Source organism: Spodoptera frugiperda, chromosome 29 (assembly GCF_023101765.2).
Source record: "Spodoptera frugiperda isolate SF20-4 chromosome 29, AGI-APGP_CSIRO_Sfru_2.0, whole genome shotgun sequence".
NCBI lineage: Eukaryota > Metazoa > Arthropoda > Insecta > Lepidoptera > Noctuidae > Spodoptera > Spodoptera frugiperda.
The window spans coordinates 10,248,275-10,273,650 of NC_064240.1; the positions used below are offsets into that span (position 1 = coordinate 10,248,275).

At 33.7% G+C, this 25,376-nt stretch overlaps 1 protein-coding gene across 22 annotated transcripts in view; it reads left to right on the forward strand.

The window, feature by feature from the left end:
- Nucleotides 1-25,376, forward strand: part of LOC118268087 (sorbin and SH3 domain-containing protein 1) — a 208,535-nt gene that overhangs the window by 93,611 nt on the left and 89,548 nt on the right. The gene's annotated exons all lie outside the window — the stretch shown is intronic.

A 25,376-nucleotide genomic window follows, 5' to 3' on the forward strand; every position in this document is an offset into this window, starting at 1 on the left:
AGTTTGACGGATCGAGATAGCAGAATGTACAATTTCATGGTTCTCTAACAAAAGCTGAACAGGTGATCGACAGCTGTTCTCGGTCTGCGCCACTGCGGACTGCGGTCATTTGATAACTCTTATCAGCTATCACGTATGCACATAATCACAAAGATAATGATATCGAGACCGAATATAATATCGGTTGTGTGTAATTAATAGATAAACATGTTTGTTGCAAGCAATCATAATGTTGGCTTATCATCTTATATCTAAAGTTTAGTGTATAAACATAAATAATATGGAAATTACGTTAAGTATTCCATAATCTCGGTGTTAATGCAGGAGCTGCAATAATTTGTCGGAGCAATAACGTTCCAACCAATATCTGTGTCGTACAATTTCGCTATATCAGACGAAAATAATTTGCTTACCCAGTGTGGCAAGAGCGTCGTCCGTGAAAATATTTGGATCGTCTAAATCTGTGCTAAATGGCCTTTGGTGACTCAAAGTCGCTAACGCATACCTTGTTATTTGCACTGCCTTTAAATATGAACACATTAAAACTTTGTACCGAGTTACAGAGACGAAACGTTACATTTAACTTTGTTACGGCATTCATAATACATTTATTATCAGTTGAAACATGAGTTTACAGAAATAAATCTGCGCTCGATTTACGTGTAGGTACTTACTCGAGTAAATTATTCGTGTATCGATTTTCATTATGTTCGCATTTTCGTGTAAAACGTAGTCTCTTAGTCTATTTCAATGTGTATGTTAAGACTAAAGTTATTTACTTAATTGAATCCTTTCGTTTCGTATAATACTGTTGAAGTATTTTATTGTTTCAATTTATTCTGCAATGCACTGCAATTAGAAGTAACAATTATTTCTTCTACAATCGCATTTTCTTTGTTGGACTATTGAGTCGGTTCCATTGTGTTGAATATTTTGCATAGCAACTGTGAACTCTTTAAATAAATGTTTTAATAAAGAAAGTTCATTGACGTCGGAGTAAACAGAGAGAGTTGTGTAATAATCTTGTATCTAAATTATCAATCGCCGTCAATTAAATTGTCCAATCACGGTCGCTCAGCCGAGGGGCAATAACGATGGCATTTCAATTAACATTATTGGCCACTTTATTTATTCAATATTGTAATCGACTTACCCCTCACTCTTTTAACTGCTGTATTATCGAGGTCCTGGGTTTTAAAGTCGGATATAAGCTTGACATTTTCACATATTATGAGTAGGAGTGGAGTCTTTATGTTATTGTTTTATGTTAATAGGTTTACTGTGGTACAAGGTATTGTAAATAATAAAACTAACAAAGAAAATAACTCTACAGATCTGCCTACTTTTCTTGTTAAAAATAGTCGTGAGATTATCGTTCCACGTGCTCAATTTTCTTCACAATAATTTCAACAAAAGAAAGATGTTTAGCATTCCATAGAAAGTTTGGCAATCGATTCTATTAGTTTCTCTAATCGATTCGTTACGTAATCGGATTTGTGTCGAGGCGAAAGAATTTTCTTTTATGGGAACATTTAAGTGGTGCGGCTGGAATAACTTTTGTTACAATATAGTTGTATGTTTGTTTTTACGTTTCCCACCGAAATAAAACTTCAATCGGTCGATAGTTCAGTAAATGTTTTGCGAAGACGGGGTCGACAGAAATACTCGTCGTTTTTTGCTATAGTAAAGATGCAGGAAAATTTAGATTTGATCTAATCGTATAGGTATAATGCAGCGTCCGTTTACTTGAACTACATCATTACTTTATTTATACTGCTAGCGAGCTGTCTGTGTACGTGCATTGCAAATATTTATTTATCTTCCTACGCTCTGTTTTTGCTGGAAAAATTCTATTACACCTAGTCGCAGTCTGAGATGTGAATTCTTGGAAATATCTAGATTTAATGTCACCTTGTGTTGTTGGGATAAAATATCTTTATTGTATTTTATCTAATAGCTCCAGTTTTGCCTGGGAGGTAGGTATTTATTCCCAGATTATTCCCAGTGGTATTTCTAAATTTTTCTTTTTTAACTTTATGATTATGCACTCGTCGGTGACATTTATTTGTTTACAAAAAATATTGAAAACTCCACCGGTAGTTTCGCGTATCGAGCATTAACTCCTGTATTTTATACATATTATGAAGTCTCAAGAAAATAATTTACTTCCCCACTTACTTATACAGCAGGGCAAGTATAAACTGTTTACAATACTATCGGGCAGTGTCTGTAAATAGTTGGTATCTACGGTATTAAGTTTGGGATAAAAATAACGGATAAACACTCCACACTCCATTCATTATAGAAACACCTTATAGTTTATTGTTACTTCAGTATATTTAGAGTTTCGTATATGTATGTTAGGGCCAAAGATTGTTGTATAGCTGCTACTAACTACGTGTATATTTATTGATTTGTATTTCATCATCATCATCACCATATCAGCCACAAGACACAATGACTTCTAGATAGGCCGGTTGGAAGCGACCTGCATCCAGCAGCTCCCTGCGACCTTAATCAGGACGTATGTCCATCTTGCTACGCGACCTCGGGGACTAAAACGTTAGAGACTTTTGAAATGTGCAGTCTCTATTGATTTGAAACTAAAAAAAAATCACTGATAATGTTTCAAATCAGTCCAAATTGTTCTCCTCCGTAATATTACAATATAAAACGTAATTAACTCACACGTATCCATTTTTTTACTTTTGATAATGACTATGTTTTAATTTGACATTCTGAGACAATCAATACACCTACTACGAAATAACGGTATTCAGAACAAATAACTTTCCAATTCTATTCCTGAAATTATCGGTGAAGTAATAAACATACGCCTTCAATCTTTGCACGGATGACGTCTGAAACTGAAAATCTTACGTAATCAGAGCTATTAGATAAGTAATGAGTTAGTTCACAATCCAACAATATACTTTTACTCATCATTATAATATCCGGGTTGGATAAATAATATTCATTAAATTAAAACTTTGACTGCACGGTTGACGCGATGGCTGGGCAACCGGCAACGCAACGTGTAGCGGGTTCGATTCTCGCACGAAGCATAGCGGTCTGAGTATGATATGTATGTTTGTTACCTTACACTAGTATTTTCTCCTATGTCGTGGGTACGTTTCCAAACATCCAAGTTCAAATGCACATCACAGAAACAATAATTTGTGGATCACGAAAAAGTGTTCCGCGCGAGAAATGAATGATTGTATTACTCAAATTTTAAAGAAATGTAGAGTATGTGTGTACGTGTTTGTGTTACGTATATTCAATGAGTCCATTTATCTCGCAATTTATGTAACAATTTATCAAACGGCTTGTGTACGACATTTGTATATCAAAACATTTACAAATGTATTATTTTAGAGGTCATAGATCAAGATTTTGTGTTTGCTTTAGTACTTTTGAGGTATACAATTTCAGTATTAAATATTTATTTTAGTAGCTATACTTACTTTTTTACTTTCCTATTAAAATGAATTTCAATTTTGTTTCAATTAATTTATCTATAGGACATATATGTAACCAAAACAATTAAATCAGTTATTTGCAAAACTTTGTATTGGAAATTGTTTTTTTCTGTTTGTAAAACTTTTCACCTTTCACTCATTTAAATATTTTACTTTCAATATGGTAAAACACTCACAACAAAAAAGTTAAAATTATCTTTTTCAAATTGACTAGGAAGGCACTTTTAAAAATGTCTGTCAGTCAGTCCTGCAGTAAAGCTATTTGCTCGTTTCAAAGAATATATTCCTATGGAAAAGAACGAGCAAGAAACTCCATACGTTCCTCTTCTTCAATCAAGTTCACAATACAATTCTTGATTACATTGTTTCATCATCTCCCTTAAACCAAACGACACAAAATATAACCTCACCAAGTACCTTAACCAAGCTAAGTACATCTAAGTGCTACTACAGTTAAATAGCTAAACGATGGTCACAATTTCCACGTGGCTAATCACACGAGTCATTCAGGAGATAATTTTACGTGTCACGAACCCAACAAAGAGTGAACGTCAAAGCACCCGCAGGCGCGCCCGGAAGTGATTTGACTGCGGAACTGACGTCACTCTCGGGGGGACTCCACGCACACATTCGTGCTTATACGCATTTTGTTATAGGGTGATACTAAAATGGTAGGTTTTAAATATTGGGTGATGTATGGCAAGGAAGGTATGTTACGGTTTTTTTTGTGTGGTATGTAAAATATGATTTATAATTATTAAAAGCATTTTAATCCGTTACTTTTTCGAATAAAAATCTTTTGTATACGGTCTTTAAGAAAGGTGATATATTATTTATTTTTAAAACCTAAAATTTATTTTTGTCAAAAATTTAGTTTAAAATGTTGCACTTAATAAAATCGTGAATTTAAAATGAATTACGGTCACACGGAATTCTGACCTTTTTGCGGCGAATTTTAATTTAAAATAAGTATAAATACAGCCAAAATGCAAATTTCGCTTTTGTCTTCAACCGGCAGTGCTGACGTGACACTCCACACGGCTGTGTAAGTTCGTAACTCAGTTTATTTATTTCGGACTCAAAAATGCACAAAATTCAGTTTCTCTCTTTCGTGGTACAGTTTCAGATAACAAAGAAAAAATATAATATGATTATACTGGGCGAAAGCTTTACACAGAGACTGCGATCTCCAAAACGAAACTGAAGTTTGTAGGAAGCCCCTGTTATGTTAAGGACGCCCATAGTCCAGCTGTGGTTGATTTCTTTATTTATTGATATCTTTATGTACACCATACAGACAATATTACATGTAGGACAACATATTTAAAGTATGATATTACTATGATTAAACTCATAAACTGTGTCCCGTCTTAATGAGAGTTGAGATGTCTCAGCCATTTAGGGCCAACTCAATTTCTAAATAAGATTAGGTCACGATAGAAGTAGTATATTTTGTTACAAGTTTCGAAGCATAGGTATGAGAATAAAAAAAAATCTTAATTAAATCAAATATCTATACATATAATAAAATCGTAGAAAAGTGCTGTCTGTACATTGAAAATAAAAATAAAAAAAATAGCAGGGGTTATTGTTATGTCGATGTCGAACCCAAAAATGTAATTAACTTTTTTTTTGTCTGTTTGTCTGTTTGTCTGTTTGTCTGTTTGTCTGTTCGTCTGTGCGCGCTAATCTCAGAAACGGCTGATCCGAGTTGGATGCGGTTTTCACGAATATATTGTGGGATGCTTAAATTTACATTTAGTGTTTGTTTCATGTCAATCGGTTCATAAATAAAAAAGTTATGTCAAATTAAAGAATCACGTCGAACATTCTATGCTTATACCATTAATCTCCGCAACTATTTGACGGATTTGGTTGAAATTTGGTACAGATATAGTTTAGAACCTTAGAAAGGACATAGATATATTTTTATTTCAAAAATCAAAAAATAAAAATAAGAAATAAATTATTTATAAATAATTCTATGTCGATCGTTACACGACTTCGGTTCATGTTATTGTTTTAATTTATCGAAAAAAAGTAAATAAATAGTAAAAAGGTATGAAAAAAATAATATCAATATAATAAAACATTTAGTACAAAGAAAATGCTCTAACGGAGTATAGATAATTCTATGTCGATCGTTACACGACTTCGGTTCATGTTATTGTTTTAATTCATCGAAAAAAGTAAATAAATAGTAAAAAGGTATGAAAAAAATAATATCAATATAATTAAACTTTTAGTACAAAGAAAATGCCCGAACGGAGTATAGATCAATAATCCGAGTTGTCTTTGGCGTTGGGATCGAAATAGATCGCGCTATGGTTTCGTTACACTCATTTGGTTGGGTATGGGCCGAGCGCTTCGGTACTGTCGTGGAAAATCAAAAATATTATAATAAAATCTGTAGAAAGTTCAATTCTGTACATTGAAAATATTGAAAGAATAAATAGCAAGGGTGTTACTGGATCGATACCAAACCTAAATATGTGATTAAATTTTTTTTTGTCTGTCTGTCTGTCTGTATGTTCAGGCATCACATGAAAACTAACGGTTCGATTTCGATGAAACTTGGTATAATTATATCTTACTATCCTGAGCATAAAATGGGATACTCTTTATCCTGAATAATACGTAGAAAAAAAATCCTTATTTTTCAGTTTTATTCTACAGAACGCGAGCTCAACAGCAGTAGCTCAATAGAGGGATCTCCTTAATTATTATGGGCCTCGCCGTATTTGGGTCCAACAGATATTTATAAGATGTCATTGTCAGAGTTACTCAAAATGGAGAAATAAAACTTCCACGCGAAGACCGACATCCGCGCGGACGGAGTCGCGGGCGGAAGCTAGTCAATAATAAAAATAAAGGAGACAGCACAGCTTTATTTTCGTGAATGGAAAAAAATGTGAACACATTTTTTTAATCAACCTGTATCTGTATGTTGGTCATACACTTTATGCAAGTTATTTTTATTGACATTGACTTTTGATTTCGATGACATATAAATGTCGGAGGTCATTGAATGATGGATGTCATACTTACAAATCAGACGTTTTTATCAAAGCGTTTTAGGGTTGCCTCGGGGTAAATCGGTTTTGTGTTGTTTATTTGTGAGGTTCCGGGGAAACCTGATCTTACTCAACAAATATTGGTTTAATCCTAGAGGTTTTTCAACTTTTATAGGGAATTCAGTTGTAAATAACACCGCACTATGGAAGCCTCATTGTAATGAAGGATCTGCATATTGAACTGCCGTATCCAGAGTCATTTAATGATTATTAGAACCAGCCCTTACCAATGGTTTTCGGAACGAATGTTTACTAAGGAATAGTTTAAGTTATATATTATGGTGTAGGGACATACTCAGAGAGAGAGAAAATACTAATTAAATATCTCCTTTTAAATCCTTCCTCAAGTCAAAAGCAAAACTAGAGGTAGGTATACACGTATGGTCCTGATTCTAACTCCTAAGTCCTAACTCAAAACAAACTTAAACAAAGAACATTATATGTAATGAACACTTGTATAATAATCTACGAATAGTTTTATATCAATCAAATATTAGGATAGTGATCAAATAGAACAAGTGCTATCTTATCGGTTCTAGGAACTCGTGATTAGAGACTCGAGTGGAAACCGCAGAGCAAAGGTTAAGGCGAACATTAATTGTAGATATTAATTACTTGTCTGTGCAATTATATTTATTATACTTTTTATTCACACAAAGGAGTTAGCAGAAGTGGATTACAAAGCCATGGTGTTGGATTATGGTCATCTTACATCAAGGAATAACGTTCATTTGGTGTTAAATCATAATAATGCTTTGCTCGACCCAAGACTCAGCAGTTGCGCTTGCGACTAGTGGTCTAGTGAACAAGATAAAAGCATTTTAGTACTGGAAAATTTATTCATTTTGAATTTTTATGAGCATTGTGTCGAAGCAACCTGTAAAACGCACCCACGTGCTTTTTTCATGAAATAAACATTACACAATAACTAAAATTTGGATGATACATTTGGCACACACAGTCATATGTAATCCTATATTTATATTTTCGCGTTACTAGGTTCCAAAACTTTTTTTCATAAGTCTGCACTGAAATATTTTTTTGCAGAATTATGTCATGCCTCAAAAGCTTCCTTCCGCCGCGCCGGTGTAACATTTTCATAAAATCGAAATATTTTCTTTCGCCAACGCCATCTATGTTTATACGTTAGAACTAATGCAATAAGTTCCCTGTGTCTTCGAGAGATGTCAGTACTGTACCGAATGGAGTTTGAGATTTTCCTTTGAAAATAAGATGCTGAAATGTCTTAAAATATACTTATAGGAATAGGAATCCGGTTGACCCATTTTAGTTGGGCTGTGATGTGTATGATATGACAGTCGCTGTAATACAATTTTATGTTTTATGGGTGTGAATGAGCCAATTTATTTAATTCTAATTATGTACGGTATTAACTGAGAAAACTTACGAAGTTATGTCAATGATTTCCTGTTGTTGTTATGACTACGAATTTTGGGAATTCCTTTATTAAATACTGACTTCACTATTAAGTGTACGGTACCTTTCCCTCTCTTTAATATACCTCTCTGTTGATTTTTAGTTCTTTTGTAATTTTTAATGACCGAGTATACCTACTTACCTATGCACTACATACTTGAAAGCACCATAGAGACTATTGTTGTTACTTTATATACTCTCGAATAGATGTTAAAGAAATTGAAATAAAATATGGAAGGTAATTAGTAGACAATTTCACGTTCACACTAATAGGGGGACGACTATCTCAATAATTTTAATAGTAGAATCATTTCCAACTAGAAATGATAGCCGTGGTAAATACCAAATACCAAAGGAATTGCTTCCAGTGTTTGTAGAACTGAGCTTCATCATAGAAGACAATGAACTACTTGATGAACACCACTGTAATTTAGTGCTCCATATTGTTTGCTGTTGAAAAATAGACTGTATGTCGGAAGTGTTTTGTGTTAATATGTAATGGCAGCCTTGTACACAGGAGTCTCGGTTTTGGTTCTGAGATTTTCGGTACACCAAATGCTTGTGCTTAGTTCTAGCACTGAGCTAATATAGTGCATATTTCGAATTACACACAATTTTAAGTACCTTAAAGACTTGTCTATTATACCTATCTATGTAATTTCAATCTGCAAATACTTTAAACTTTCACCACTTAGATAGAGTAGTAGCCACGGCAGTAGCTTTATAATAATTTACAGTATAATGAGTCCCGAAGCTACGAACTGCCTAGCGGGTTGCCGGGGCTCCGGCTCGAAAAGCAGGAGTAGGAACGGTGATTTTTAGTCAGTAAGAGTCTGGTACTCCCTCTCGTGTCACCCAAGGCGGGAGATATCATTGGATGATTTTTCTTTCACAAAAATAGCATTAGGTATGTATGTATTCTAATGCCTTTCTATCAAACCAAAAAATAAATCACAACTATTATTTTACATCTCCTTCCTACTTTTAACCCAAAAACAACAACAAAATTAATCAAAATCTGCATTAAATACGTTAGCACCTACGTATATTGACCAACATGCGTCAGTGATGATGATTTTAATTACAGCGCGATATAGCGCCAGACTCGCACCAGACTACATTAAATTATCGGATGCGTCTGACCCCGGGCGACAAAATGTGTAGCTGTTAACTAGGTGTCGCGTGCCACATCAAACTATTAAACATTCATTACTAAGGATTGTAAAGTCGAATAGTTAGTTAATCGCTATTATTGCTATTTTTACAAAACGTTTTGAGATGTGGTTGAGAATAAAAAAAGCATTTACTGCTGAACTCAGATTCATTTAATGGCAGTTGTTTTCGGAACAAAATCGTTACTAAGTAATAGTTTAAGTAACAATTAAACGTCTTTGAGTGTGGCAGTTAGATACCGAGGAATAATTTTAAAAACTTTTGTAAAAAAATAATCCTGAGCACAATTTTTTACTATAACCAATAGTTATAAATACCTACGTAGTGAGTAATAAATTAGCCAATTAATTTAAAAGTTATTATTAGACAAAAATAATTTTAAATTATTCCCCCATTTCGGTTTTGCTTTCAAAAAATATTGTAGTTTGTATACGTATACGTGAGTCCTCAAAATTCCACTTATATACAAAATTATAATAATTTTAGTAACATTTCTTCCCTTCCCAAATACTGTTAATATTCTATTTATTAAAAACGTTTAATACCGGTGTTAACAGAGAGTTTCCTCTTTAATCCGTCCATTAAATGCACAACGAAATTATTTGTTTAGGATCAAATATTTTACTGCTGTTTAGATTTGTAAAACATAAAAATGAATATAAAAGAGCTGTTATTAAAAAAGTGTTTTAATTAAAGATGAAACATATTTCTGGATTCTTTGAGATAATTCTTTATTGCATGGATTTTGTTTATTAAGGAAAGATGACATTTTAGTAGACTTTTCGAGTTGATATCGAGTGACGATTTTCTCAAAAAATCCGTCGTATTTTACTGAAAATTATTATAATCTTTTGAAATTTGGATATTAGGTAGGTACCAAAAACAAAAAAAAAATCCTATATTTTGCACCGCGTTGCTTATTTATCTGCTTGTAAATTGTATTTTCTTTTTGCCTACAATATTTTATAACGGTGCAAATAAACTGCTTTCCTATCTTTCTTTCTATAAAAAACAAATCAGTCACAAAACTACATATCAATATAAATTCCATAGTCCAATATGTAGAATTGTGAAGGCTGAATCAAATGAACGGATAGATTTATTTGTTATGATAGCCAGTCTAGCCTTAAGCCCTTTGTCTCGTAAGCCAGGTTGTGAGCAAAGGTCGAGGGCATCAACCCTGTTTTATGAGCCATCTGATTCTATGGCCAGGCGATATGAGTCCTTATTTGAAGATCTCTGAAGTAATTGAAAAGATTTTTGCAGTTACATTGTTTGGATTGTGTGTCATTTAGGTTACTGTGTAGTGATAGTTTAGTGGGATATTCAATTAAATTGTTCTTGTTAAAAATATCATTGTTATGACACTCACACACACTCTTGTTTTGAAGTTTGGATGTTTGTCCGTCAATCACGATTAAGCTACAAAACGGATTTTGATTAAATTTTGTATACAGACAGGGTATGAACTGATTTATGTGGTAGTATAATGTTTATCCCATGGAAACGTGGGCGAAGCCGCTGGCAGAACTTAGTATTTTAGTGAGAATTTAGTTCCTATTTAATGATCACCTTTAGTAATACTTTTAATTTAATAGCATCTACGGAAGAAATAACATTTCCCCATTATAACTCAAATAGCTAGGTACTTTCAAGGTCCTTTCCTTTTCACACATTTTCTATAGTATACAATTTATAATGATTACTATAACTTACCGCCTTCTAAGAATTCAGCACGTATTTTCAATAGATCATAAAGTTTCTCTGTACTTGGAAAGTTGTGAGTAGTTAAAACTCTAGGCTCACGCGACGTTAGGAAAATTGTACATATTATAAGTACTAGTTATCTACCTAGATACATTCACTTTCTGAGTAAACCTCTTTGACATATTTATGTAATAAATAACTACCAATCTATTTTGTATTTCCAACAGCGTAACGTGAAAATGAAAAATTTAAAATATCCTTTATTTTTGCAATTTGTTAAAACATTGGGTAATCGTGTTTTAGATGACTCCTTTTAAGGAAAGTATGCATGCGTTAGTAGGTACTTGTAAAATTAGTGTCCTCAAAACCCGTGTGTATAAGTTGCTTATGGGCAGACGTGCTCCATCGTAGGCCGCATCATCGCTTACCACCAGGCGACATAGTGGGCAAACGTCGACCCACCAAATAAAAAAAAACCGTGAAATTATTTGTTTATTTCAGCGTATTGACTATTTTTAAACATTACAAAGAACACATGAACCCATTTAATACCAATAGTCATACTTAGTGGTAGCCTTATTTTAAATAACCATAAATGTATAACAAATAATACTCTTTGTAGGACCTCAACTGTCTGTCCATCGCAGCTAGACGTCCGACGTAGACATCGGTAAATAAGACATTAATCATAGGTATTCCGTCATCATTATAATGCGATCAGGGAAACAATACATTACAGAGGTACATGGTACTTTCCTGTAGTATTCTAGAATGATTTAAAGCCCTGTAAGTACATGTTTATATTATGCTCAAGTGCCTGAGCTATCGAGGAAGGACTCACGCATTTGTGTCATTGAGGAAGAAAATATGTAGTATCACCTAGTATGGTCCTTACCTGTAGGAACCTAAAGAAGTATACATACTTCTTTAGCTTCCATCACATTTATTCATACACACATACCCTCACGCCTGTCGCCCATAGGGGTAGGCAAAGACAATGGAACACCAATTGCTACGAATCTTACATACCTCTTTCCATCACATTCATGGCTCTGATAATACAAGCACGCCGGTTAAGGCACTTGGTCTTTTACTATAACTTCTTCTGTAAAAGCAGCTTATACAATATAATGATGGATATTGTAGGAGTATAATGATTTTCTTTCCACACCTACCGAAGGGTAGGTTTGATGTAAACATCAGACCTCTTATTCTATACCTATTATTACCGATAAATAAATAAACCTTTGTTCATTTTTGCGTACCTGATACGGTATCAAATTGTATGGCCTTCTCAGTCTCTTCTAAACAATGGAGACGTGTAAACGAGTCTTTATGTAGGATATAGGATATTTTTACTAGACAATATGGATTTATGATCAGGAGATTTTACTGTTGAGTCGAGAAACCTGTGCATCGTATTACAAGATAGGAATCGAGAACGTTGAAAAAATAGTAATTGTTAGGGCATACAAGAAACCTTACCAAAATCGCAACCACTGTTTTTATTTAAAAATAGCTTCTGCCCGCGACTCCGTCCGCGCGGATGTCGGTCTTCGCGTGGAAGTTTTATTTCTCCATTTTGAGTAACTGTGAAAATGACATCTTATAAATATCTATTGGACCCAAATACGGCAAGGCCCATAATAATTAAGGAGATCCCTCTATTGAGCTACTGCTGTTGAGCAGAATAAAACTGAAAAATAAAGATTTTTCTACGTATTTTTCCAGGATAAAAAGTAACCTATTTTATGTCCAGGATAATAAGTTAATTATACCAAGTTTCATCGAAATCAAACCGTTAGTTTTCACGTGATGCCTGAACATATATAGACAGACAGACAAAAAAATTATAATCACATATTTGGGTTTGGTATCGATCCAGTAACACCCTGCTATTTATTTTTTCTATATTTTCAATGAACAGAATTGACCCTTCTACAGGGGCCTTAGTCTGCTATTACAATTGTGTCAGAATGGTCGATCACTGAGCAGTGCGAGAGGGACGGAGCTATGAAGGTTGTATACCTCCGTCCCTCTCGCATTGCTCAGTGATCGACCATTCTGACACAATTGTAATAGCAGACTAAGGCCCCTGATTTATTATAGCCCGCGACTTCGTTCGTGTGGAATAGTGACTTCCGGCAATTTTTTGGTTTTAACCACATAGTTCCCGATTTCGCGGAATCTCTTCAAAAATGAGATGTGGAAGATATTCTAGGGAACTCCTCAAAAATCAACATAATGAGCTCTGCGTTTGAATTTAATAGATGTATACTCACTTAGGGCATTAAAAAAATAGTTTAAAAACGGACTTAAACTAAAGAAATATTATAATCTTTCCGAACTTAAGATGAAAACTAACTTAAAACTAAAGAATTCAAGAAAGCTACGAATTACGAATTTATAACAATTAAAAAAGAAATTATATTACAACCTATCCTCTATGCTATAATAACCAAGCTTAAACTAAATAATTTAAAAGAAACGACTTAAATCTAATTAACTTATAAATTATAGACTTACAATTTTATTAAACAAACTAACTACAGTAACTACTAATAATCGATATCAAACTAAACCTACGTTAAATAATTTAACCAGGAAAACCCAACAAATAAACTTTTTAATAGACAAATACAACGAAACCAATTTAGAATATACGAAACAGCAGGACCACTGCAGACAAATAATCATACGACTTATAGTACACTATTTCCACAACAGTACCGAAGCGCTCGGCCGATACCCAACAAATACTAATAATAAAAACGATAGAAAACAAATAAAAACTATCTTATGTCCTTTCTAAGGTTCTAAACTATATCTGTACCAAATTTCAACCAAATCCGTCAAATAGTTGCGGAGATTAATGGTATAAGCATAGAATGTTCGACGTGATCCTTTAATTTGACATAACTTTTTTATTTATGAACCGATTGACATGAAACAAACACTAAATGTAAATTTAAGCATCCCACAATATATTCGTGAAAACCGCATCCAACTTGGATCAGCCGTTTCTGAGATTAGCGCGCACAGACGAACAGACAAACAGACAAACAGACAAACAGACAAACAGACAAACAGACAAACAGACAAACAGACAAAAAAAAAGTTAATTACATTTTTGGGTTCGACATCGACATAACAATAACCCCTGCTATTTTTTTTATTTTTATTTTCAATGTACAGACAGCACTTTTCTACGATTTTATTATATGTATAGAAAAGTTTTCTTTTACCCTTCATACACTTTCGGGTCAATTATGTTATGTATTAACTTTAAAATACAATTCTAGACACTATCTTTCCCCTGAGAATTACGATTTCGATATCCAATTACACATAGTCATACCTTGCCTGTGCCAGGCAAATACTAATTGCTCTATGCAAACAACAAAGCGGTTCATATAATCCCTGAAAATAATCTAGTACTTAGTGATATTACTTAAATCCCTACTACAATCTCAGGTCTCAGTTATTGGTACTACAATGGACATCTAGTACTCGATATTAGAAGTAACTAAGAACGGAGCGGTGGACGCAATAATATCTTGTGTACCTTCTTCAGTCCTTCACTGTGCTACAAGATATTACGACCATGGAAAGGAGTGGATTTATTATTAGGTACTAGTCTTGGATTGACTCATTCATTCGCTTTGAGCTTTTAGCTATGAGATTGAATTAATGAGTAAAAACTAATTTAATTTTATTAGGTAAATAATAAAATCGCGATGAAAATATTTTAACAACCTGTTCTTGTACCGTACCAAATAAGGAGCCATTTCAAATTATTTCTTTTTTCCAGTAACTAGATCGGTTTTTGCATTTTCTAGAATTCTCTGGATCGTTATTCATATGAAATGTGAAGTACAGTTTGATGAAATGCGCTGTATTTATAGGTATGTACACGTCTTAATATAAAACTGCTGTAAAATATGAATTAATTGAAATTGCAATGTAATTTAATTTTTATATTATTTCGTAGTAAGTTCGTGTGACATGTTTTTGTGAATTAACCATTTTTCCTGGTAGGTATTTGTTGAACAGAAAACAATTATTATTAGTTTATTCAATGTATATCACCCAAAAGTTCAATTATTAAATGAAAGGTGCATTTTTGTTTAAAGTAGAAATAATCGAACATTTTTTTTAGCGTCCTAGCCCGTTGAATTTTATTCAGTTGATTTTGCAAAAAAGCAGCATTCATAAAGGTGACAAATCAAATAATAAAATTTTATACAACTCTACACGAATCAGTTCAAAATATTCACAAAATAAAAAACGCTTTGTTAAAATACCCAAAAAAAAAAACATTTTCAATGAAATTTTCATATCGCATCAATAACTATAGAAATACGAAATGTTACAAATATTTTTGTGAATATTCCCTACAGTAGAGTACGTATATAGTAATATTTCAGGGAATAAACAAAAAAATAGGAGAGATGGTAGTGAGTATGGCAGTGGCATATTTTTCATCCAGTATATCGTTCGATCGTTTCGACGTCCGTGTGAACCTGAAAAAGTGTTATTGAATATGTATATGTATGTATATCTACGTTTGTACGTCTATTGACCTTACACTCTCATGGATTGATTGGTGGTGTTACGGCTTTGTTAGTGGTAGTTCCAAAACCCATAACTTATATATAACTTGCCCCGTCGCGAATCTTTGAGAGAACTATTTAAAACTATAAACATTCTTACAGTGCCTTCTCAATTCATTTACGAAAATATTATGTACGTGAGAAAAAATCAACAATTGTTTGAAAAAAGAAGCGACAGACACAATTTTAATACGAGAGGTAAAAATAAGTTAGCTATACCGCAATTCCGATTGTCCAAAGTGCAGAAATCCTTCATGGGATTTTGTGTTAAGTGTTACAATAAACTACCAACCACCATACTGAATCTGAACGAGAAAAAATTTAAATCTTGTATAAAGCGTGAACTGTGTAAACAGGCATATTATAAAGTGTCAGATTATATTGAAGATAAAAATGTGTGGCAGCATGTTGGTCCGGCTCCACTGGACACTCGCTCACACTAGACAATGCTCTAATACGATCACTAGTTACACGTTAAATTAAAGTAGTAATTTATTCCAATGTAGTCTAGGGATCCTGTGGCATCAAGCAGTTATTTATTATTTTTTTATTTGAAAAATTAAATTAAAGATTATTTTTTATTTGTATAGAAGCATTATTTCAAAATTGTAAGTGTACATATGTGGGCACTATGTTTGAAACAACCCGCTTTTTTAATTTATATTCTTTACAAATTGGTTTTATTGTCCCATAGTTTTGACGTCATATTGTCGTTACATTGTTCCTACATATATAGACAATAGGTAAATGATCAAATAATGTATCAGAGATATTGTAAAAAACATTTTTTGAAAAGAGTAACGATGGAGTTTCTTGCTCGTTCTTCTCCATTCGAAGCAACACTTTGGAACGAGCGCCTAGCTTCACTGACAGACAGACTGACGGACAATTCAATTTGACGTTTCAAAAGTGACTAATTTAGGATTAATTGAAATAAATGCTTTGACTTTGACTTTGACCATAATAAGAGGAATATTTCACATAAATGATGATCACCATCTGTCAAATAAATGAATAAACGAATATAATTGGAAATTAGGCACTTGATATCGTACTTCCTTTGACGGTGTTAAGAATTATTATATCTCTTTTAAAAGTTTATACTACGGTCTAATTAGGATTAATTAGGACCGGTATTTACTGGTTATAATTCAACAATCTATTTGTCAGTTTATGTATGATACTTTTAAGGTTTAATTACCAAAAACTATCTTCCCTAAACTCACATTCTTTCACAATTTGTACATACATAGCAATACACTTTAAGAAATGAAAACTCTAAAGTTATTATATTTTAAGTTTTATGACACAGTGAATTCAATCTTACAGTTTTAAGCACTAAAAGTATTGTTTTTGAAGTGCTAGTACAAATAAAATACAATGTAGGAAAGGTTAGTAAGTTTGTCTGAACGTGGGTCGTAAGTTGAAGCAGTGCAGGAGTCACGATCGATGATCACACGGTGTACCTTGTTCTGTTGTGATTGTACATACACTAGTTTTTATTATATAGGGGTATTAATACTAGGGTTTCGGTCGGGGTTCCAGCTCGAAAAGTAGTAGTAGGAACGGGATTCTTTTTAGTCAGTAAGAGTCTGATACTGCCTCTCGTCTCGCCCAAGACGGGTGAAGTTATTATACGATTTGTACATATAAGGAGTTCTTTCAACTTTATCAGGAACAAAACAGTTAGCCAGCTGAAAGCTGCTAAAAATAAAATCAGTGAAGTTTTTGTCTTTGAAATAACAGTTAAGGTCACTGGGGCAAACGAACAATCTACATCACTTCTGGCCATCAATGTTTAACTTGCCATTTCTACACGGACGATTACCCACGAACTTTTGCATAAACCGACTGTTCTACAATCCACATTGCTGCGATTTTTGTGCGGGCAAAGTACAGATTTAGAAACAGGAGGGACTTTGAAATGATACTTTGTGTAGCAAAAGACTTAAGTAGTAGCACGGAGTCTGGAATTGTGCCCAGTATATGGCAATAGGCTCACCCCCTATTACATGGGACTTATAATACAAATGGTGAAAAGTAGGTATACATTGTATAGCGGCATTACGTGCCGTAATGTGCACCTCTGCCTAGCCCCTTCGGGGATAAAAGGCGTGACGTTAACGTTGCTAAAAGACTTAAGTTCCCATTCCATTCCATGGGGCACATAACTAGTGATAAGCGGGTGTTAACGTATAGTTTAACGTTAGTAGTCTTTCCACAAAATAGATAGGGATGCAGCCTGAAACAAGCTGAAACATGGCTTAATACGACATTTACAGGATTTAATTTAGGTTGTCAGATCGGCGGACAGGCTTTATGTAATACAAGTCATGTCAGTGGGAATTTGGTTGAAATGCGGCCACTTCGAATCCTAGTACGGCGGGAATCCGCAACGGACAAGATTAATTAGAGTTGCGGTTAAATTAATAACAGGGCAAGCACGCACCCGTCCGACGGGCCGACAGACCACCCTACACAATGGCTAATCAAATCGCATTATTGTTCATGAAAGTGCTTTGCGGATTATTCCAGGGATTATTTTCGCTTGTTATGATAGATACCGGTGCAAACCAGTTTACGTTTCGAAGATTACCACGGTTGACCGACAGTTATGACTGGGTTATTGTTTACATACAACGGATTATTGGTTATTGGTAATAAAATGTACATTTAGGCGTATTTACATTCGTCAACAACCTGACAATATATAAGATAGGCGGGTTGAAAATCGCAGTGTAAAATATAGGTGCAGATCTACTAGGTATTGCAAATGTGAAGTCCCTTATTCGGTTCTATCGATTAGTCGAGAGATGAAAAGAGATTGGCAAAGGTATTCTACTGGTACGTTACTACACAGCTCGATGCCTACATTAGTATTGGATATATTTTTTTTAAATACTCCACTCTAGGACTTTTTCCTATGTCATGGGCGAGTTCCCAAAATATAGAAATACAAATGAAATCCAGACCCAAAACAACAATGTATGGATCAAAAAAGTTACTCCGTGCGGGAATCAAACCCGCTTCACTTTGCGCGGCAACCAGTTGCCCACCGCACCAAACGTACATTCAGATATATTACATATACAAGTATAAAATAGGTACATTTTACACATAGGTGTTGAACAAGGACTCACTGCATGATGCAACTTCATTCTCCTCGACTACTTTAGAACATCTGCTACAAATTGCATAGTGAATTAGCCTTGCATCTTTCCACGTAGGTAGCCAAGTCAATTGGCAAATTGGATCATTTAAACGGGACGGAGGGGTTCAGCTAATCTACTCCTTGTCCTGTGCACTACGATTAAAGGTAGGTCTCGGTAGACATCTTGTTTCCTGATTAGAAGTAAACTTAAGGAAATTGTTTAATTATGTCTTTAGTAAATTAAACCTTATATTTTGCTCTATCATTAGGTTTAACAAAGGGCACGAAATTCTGATATAAAACTATTCTTTGAAAGTGCTCACATAGAAGTGTATTAAAAATTTTGAAAAATGCGTATTATAAAATGTATATTCTATTGTAAAAAGTCTGCATTTGATCCCAAAATGCACTTTTAAAAAGCAGAATAAAATAAGTATACGAAACCCACGATATTAAACCACGATTTCTAGAATTAAGAAGTTCAGTTTTAGTTTTGATCAATTTTAGCTATGGCTCTAGCTAAATAGCTAGAGCCAAAATTTAATGTAAAAAAATTTAATGTTAAGGAAATCCTTAACATTAAATTGTCTTAATGTCTTTCTATGACCATATATCGATGCAAACCATAAAACTACAGTTGTCGAGTCCTCGCTCAGGGGTTTTATTTCCAAAATCCTTTCTTATCTCACGCCGGCACTTACATAATCTTCTTTCCTTAAACGTACCCACTTATGGCTCAAGCTGCCTTGCATCTACATACATACATACATAAATAAGTTTCGTAATAGTACTCCATCTTATTCCCTAGTAGAAGTTTAGTAATCAGAAGAGTAAAGTCTAACCGCCGTACTCAGAGTCATTTAATGGTTACTTAACCCAGTCCTTAGCGATTGTTTTCAATACAAAATCGTTACTAAGGAATAGTTTAAGTAATCATTTTAAATGTCTCTGAGTGCGGCAGTGAGTTAAACATTTAAATTTCTCCAGTTAAGTTTCGAGTCCTGTGTAATGGGAAGTCAGCCTATTGTCATATACTGTCCTCTTTTTTATTGCAGATATTAGTTTACTTACTAATATACGGTGTGTAGATTCAAAAATGTTAAAACCATTTTATGATTTAAAATTGATCCCAAAAAATTCTTCACTATGACAAAAATGTGACTCCAGACTTTCGTACGCGATAATTAAACTTATAACTTCTCTGCCAAGAAGACTGTTTACCGTCTATTCATGCTAAAACAGTTTTGCAATAGACTGAAGAGTATGGCATCCCATCTAAATTTACCTGGATATATTAGGTGTTTCTGTAACGCCAACAATCTTCCAAACTCTGGGAAAGCGATAGAATATCGTAAAGTTAGTCTCGTGGCTGGCTTGCAGACTCCTGATGCATCCAATAGTGGCGAAGTTGGTACATTATCGGGTAGAATATCACGTTATAACACTAAATTAAGGATAAACGAGACCATTGTACCTTAGAATAGATTACTTCGTTGCTTTTAAATGGAAATTACAAGTGTTTGACTACAAAAACACCACAACAACATCAACAGCCTATTAGTAGCTACTGCTGACCAAATGCCTCTTCTAACGTGGAGAAGGTTTGAGCATTTAATCACCACACTTGCTCAATGCGGGTTGGCGATTTCAAACTTCCCAGAGAGAGAAAAGCCCAGATTTCCACACGATGTTTTCCTTCACCGTTTGTCAGTTGTGTCTAAATAATTTTAGAAAGTACATATAAGTCGGAAAATGTCACATTGGTACTTACTCTTAAAACTTATGTTTCGAACCCGGGCTTCTTAAACCTCCGCGATATTATATAACACAACATCCAACATTGCAATTCCATCAATATGATTGAACAGCTAAAGTTCAAAATGCATTAAATGTGTTTAATTTCCTCCTCAGTTCGGTTCATGAACGACAGTAGCTAGTTTCTGTAATAGAATCAGAGCGACACGACACTCGCATTGCGATGCAAATTACATTATAACATTCAATGCTTATGAATGAGTTCATACTATAATGGCATTGGCCGAAGGTCATTGGAATTGACACTAGTTAATAAAACTACGTTATTTAATACGTTAAAAGGATAATTTATGGAATATACTTTTTTGTGATGCAATTTTTGAGTCATATTTTGCTTCCGTTATCCTTGATCTGTGACCTCTGTTGCATATTCTGAGTCATCAATTTACAGTTTTAGTCTAATTCTATTCAATTCCATCTAATGTGTGATGTATAAAATTATAATATTAAATGTGGTGTAACATGACATAACTTGGAAATTTGAACTCAATTATATTGAGTGGTATAAGCACAATCACAACTCCTTTTTCTGTATTGAATCCATCTTTATTTTCTCACCTGCATCTATACGAATAAATAAAACTGGAATGTATGTTTGTAATATTGCAATAATTGCTTTTTAATATATTCATACGATACATACACTCAAATCACAATTTTTATTTGTCTGTCTGCCAGCCTGTCTGTTTGTTCAGGCTAATCTCCGCAATAGCTGAACCGATTTCGACGATTTTGTTGACCTATTCAAATTCCAAGTCATAGGTTAATTCCCGAATGTTTTACTAGTATGTGTCAACTACACAAGATCGGTATGTAAACACAGAAATGATTGCTTAAACATTAATGCTTGTCCAAGTTCTATAGAAATTTGTCTGTTATTACCTACTTAGGTAGGGTATAAAACCTTGTAATTGTGACTCGGTCACATGAATGCATTAGTCAATGTTAACAGAAGGTGCATAAAATTGTAGGGGAAAACCTTTGCATAAACTGAGGAAAAATGCATGTTTTTGTGTAAATATGTAGGTACCTAATGTTCATTCATAAACATCAATAAAATTGTGTTATCATACTTGTATACTTTTAATTGAATCTATGTCTAATTGAATGAATTCGTCGATCATTGAGATCACAGATTCGGGAATCTGCATATCACATATTGTTTATTTTAGTTGAAAGACTATTTTATTGTGCTATTGGAAATCAATTTTATACATTGTATTTTCTATAGTCCCGGCTAGGTTAAAAATCAGTTTGTGAACTGCATTTTTAAGTTAAAATCCATCTGGCATATAGAAACATTGATACAAGTAAAAGATTCATAACAAATTTACACATAGGTACATCGCTTTGCCAATCTTCAAGGAAAAACAGAAAATAAATAAAACTGGAACAACTATCATTATACATATATGAAATACGAGTAAACACACATATTAATCATTGGTTTATTTCAGAGAAAATTTACAAACAGCAATGGTATTTTCGTAATAAAAGCAGGAATTCAGGCAAAATAGGAAAAGCTTTCCACTTAACTATTAATCAACAAACAGTTTTACTTAAACGCAATAATCAAAATGATGCACGATGCACTCTATTTCAGCAAATTAAAAATTAAATGAGGCACTGCATTAAAAGTCGACCGGTGTAGAGCAAATCGCTATCAATTTGGTGAAATCAGACGAATTCGAGATGAATAATGCAGTTCATTTAGTGCTTCGAACATGAAACTATGTTTTTGACATCACATTAGGTTCATACGGTTGCACATAAAGGTATACAGAACCAGTTTATCTTGATCTTACTTTGTATGACCGTAGCGCAGATTTAAAGGTCAGTTTATGTTGGTTTTTTATTACACAGGACATAGGATTCCAATGCACCTAATTTACCAGCTGTAGCAGTAATAGACCAATTTATTTCACCCTCTGTTGCATTTCTGTACATTTTGTGTACGCGTTACGAATTTAATTAATGTACAATTCTAATTAGCTCGCCATTCATTTTCGTCGGTGTCGTTTTGACACTCGTTTATGGAACTGCAAGAAATATGGCGGAATTGCATTTGTACTGCACAGCTTAATTATAACGTCTTTCAAACGCGTTATAAATATTTATAAAGTTTCGACTTAATCTTGAAATAATAATTCTAGAGATATAAAAGGGGTTATTTCTTTTAAAAATGTATTTGGTTTAACGTTTTAACAAAGTTGCACTACTCGCGGTCACAAGAAGTTATAATAGACCCTATTAACTAGCTAAAATGAAGTATATATTATAGACCTGCCTTTGTTTTTGGAAAATAAATAGATATAGTTACAGATAAATTCCAAGACTAGAAGCCCAGATACATTTGAATTTTAATTGAAGTCCCTTCGTATCTGTAAACCGATAGGTATTTGGTTCACTTGCTACGATTGGTCAGTGGATACTGGATACCGACTCCAGAATATCGCACCACTCTGCGTGTTTGTGGTTTCGTGTAAAATATTTGGTTCCTAGCATTCAGAGAAATTTGGTTAAACCTAGAGATCAAATGAACAAGGTTATTTGTGTGAAACAGTAAAATAATAAAAGAAAATAAAAACATTTTGTATATTCCGTTTTCTGATTGTCCACAATACATGTATGTATAGGTACTTTATAAAGTCTGTCATCTACACGAAAAATTCATAAATCGAACAATATATAACAACCTTTCCGAAACGACAAATTCGAGAAAGCATTCTCTCATAAAATCCAGTTCACATCACATATTGAACGTATCTAATATAACAAATGAAACTGCTACTCCAACATGAAGTTAGCTGCAAGCGATGAGCAACTCGTAGCTAACTTCAGCCATTAAACTTCGAACATTCATACAAGGAACGTCATTTTTAATACTATCAAAACTCGAATAAATTTACTCGTTTAGGAATTGAAGTGAAATTCATAGATATTCCACTCGACATGTGTTCGGTATCGATAGAATTCAGATCTGTATGAGTTAGGTCATTAGATGAGTACTGATAGTAGGAGAAAGAGTATTTGATTTGATAGTTTCAAGGTTTTTAATTTCGAAATTCTTCGTACCTAAAATTAATTTTACTATTTATTAACATTACTGGAAAATAGTCAAACAACTAACTACATAATGTCAATTGCAATTAAAATCCCATTTTCGATTAATATGTTTAATTCATTTTCTGGGTTTGAAATTCCCCGAATCATTAATTGTGTTTATCTTCGTAAGCCTAAAAAACAATAAGTATATAATATAAAATGGTAAAACTATTAGATAGACATTTAATTATAGTATAATTATTACCAGTACAACCTGAGATAAAATATATTTAACGCAAACGTACTTTTTTATTACCTGACACAAAATCTTAATGAAATTTTTTGTTTATACAGCGAAAATGATTTACAGCTTGTATTAATTAATATTATTTTAACATTAAACAATTTCGCTACACACGCAGCACATCAAGCTATCCCCATGCCTAGTAGATTTTTAACCTTAATTCTTTGAATTAAAGTTGATAATTGAATAAAGAGACTAGCCAGCTAAGGATACTTTGATACGCTGTACCTGAAAACTCATTTAATTAGACAACTGAAGAAATTATATTTACCTTCATTCATTCAAGATTTGAAACAGTTTGTTTGTTCAACGAACAACTGAATGATTCCGGCCAAGAGTTTATTTCCAGATTCCTATATTTTGTTCCAGTTTATTTTCGGGATCTCTCGTGGGCAACGACGTGCGAATCTAAGGGCTTTAACTAAATGGATCGATGTTAGGGAAAAAACATATTTCTTGTATACGAAATAGAGGTATTTATTGTGTAAACGCGCGGATGGGTTAGCTGTAGTATGTGTCTGTTTTAGTTATTTATTAAGATATCATTAATATCTTTAGAAAGGGCTGCTTGGAAAAGAAGTAATAGTAATATAGAAGAGTCGTAGTTGATGACTCTATGTATTTTCTGTATAATCCCATTGCAATACAGAAAATCCTCTGATTTTCTAAAATCAATCAAAATCAGAAAATCAGAGGGTTTTCTGTATTTGTAATAATTGAAATACAGAAAATCAGAGGATTTTCTGTATTCTGTGCAAAATACTAAATTTTCATATTATATGCAATTACAGTATTTTAAATAAGTATGCCGATTACAGATAATTTTAAAATACAATAGAAAATTACCGTTTGTAATTATTCGAACATGTGGATAATAATAGGTATACATAAGTACTTTACATTATCATAAAATGCAAATACAAGTTGCTGCGAAACACATCAAAGAAATTGCATTTTTAATCGACTCCACTAAACCTCTATTGAAGTAGATTGAACAACACTTCATAACGTTACAAGCGAATCAAGTGTTTGCAGCAATATGAATAGTAAGTATGTATCTTCTTAACTGCGACCTTTAATGGAATGCAAAGTAGAGCAGCGAAAGTAATTCTTATCACATAATTTAACGACTGAATCAAACCACGTCTAATCTCATTACCGTTATCTCGTGAAATAACCATAACACGTCGCGTTTCCATTGTTTTCCATTTTCTGTCGAGTATCGTCGCGTTATCAGTGTGTGGGTTTAGTTGGCCGCCGGCCGCCACGCTCGACGCACGCTCGCTCGTCGCCGTTTTCCCGTTTCCCGAGTTTCCCGCGCGCCGTCCGAACGTCGGCACGTATCGAACCCACTCCCCTCGCCGTATCGTGCCGCATCGGGATATGTCACCCTGATATCGAATTAACGGTGTGTATAAACAAGCAGTGTTTATTCCTATGGATAAGTTAATCGAGTTAATGATAAGTTAATGTGTGTCGGCCCCGTGTGTGTGGCACGTGATCGGATTACTGAATCGAGGGATAATATTGTTTTTACTGACGTAAGTAGGTACGATAGGGATTTGTTAATGAATT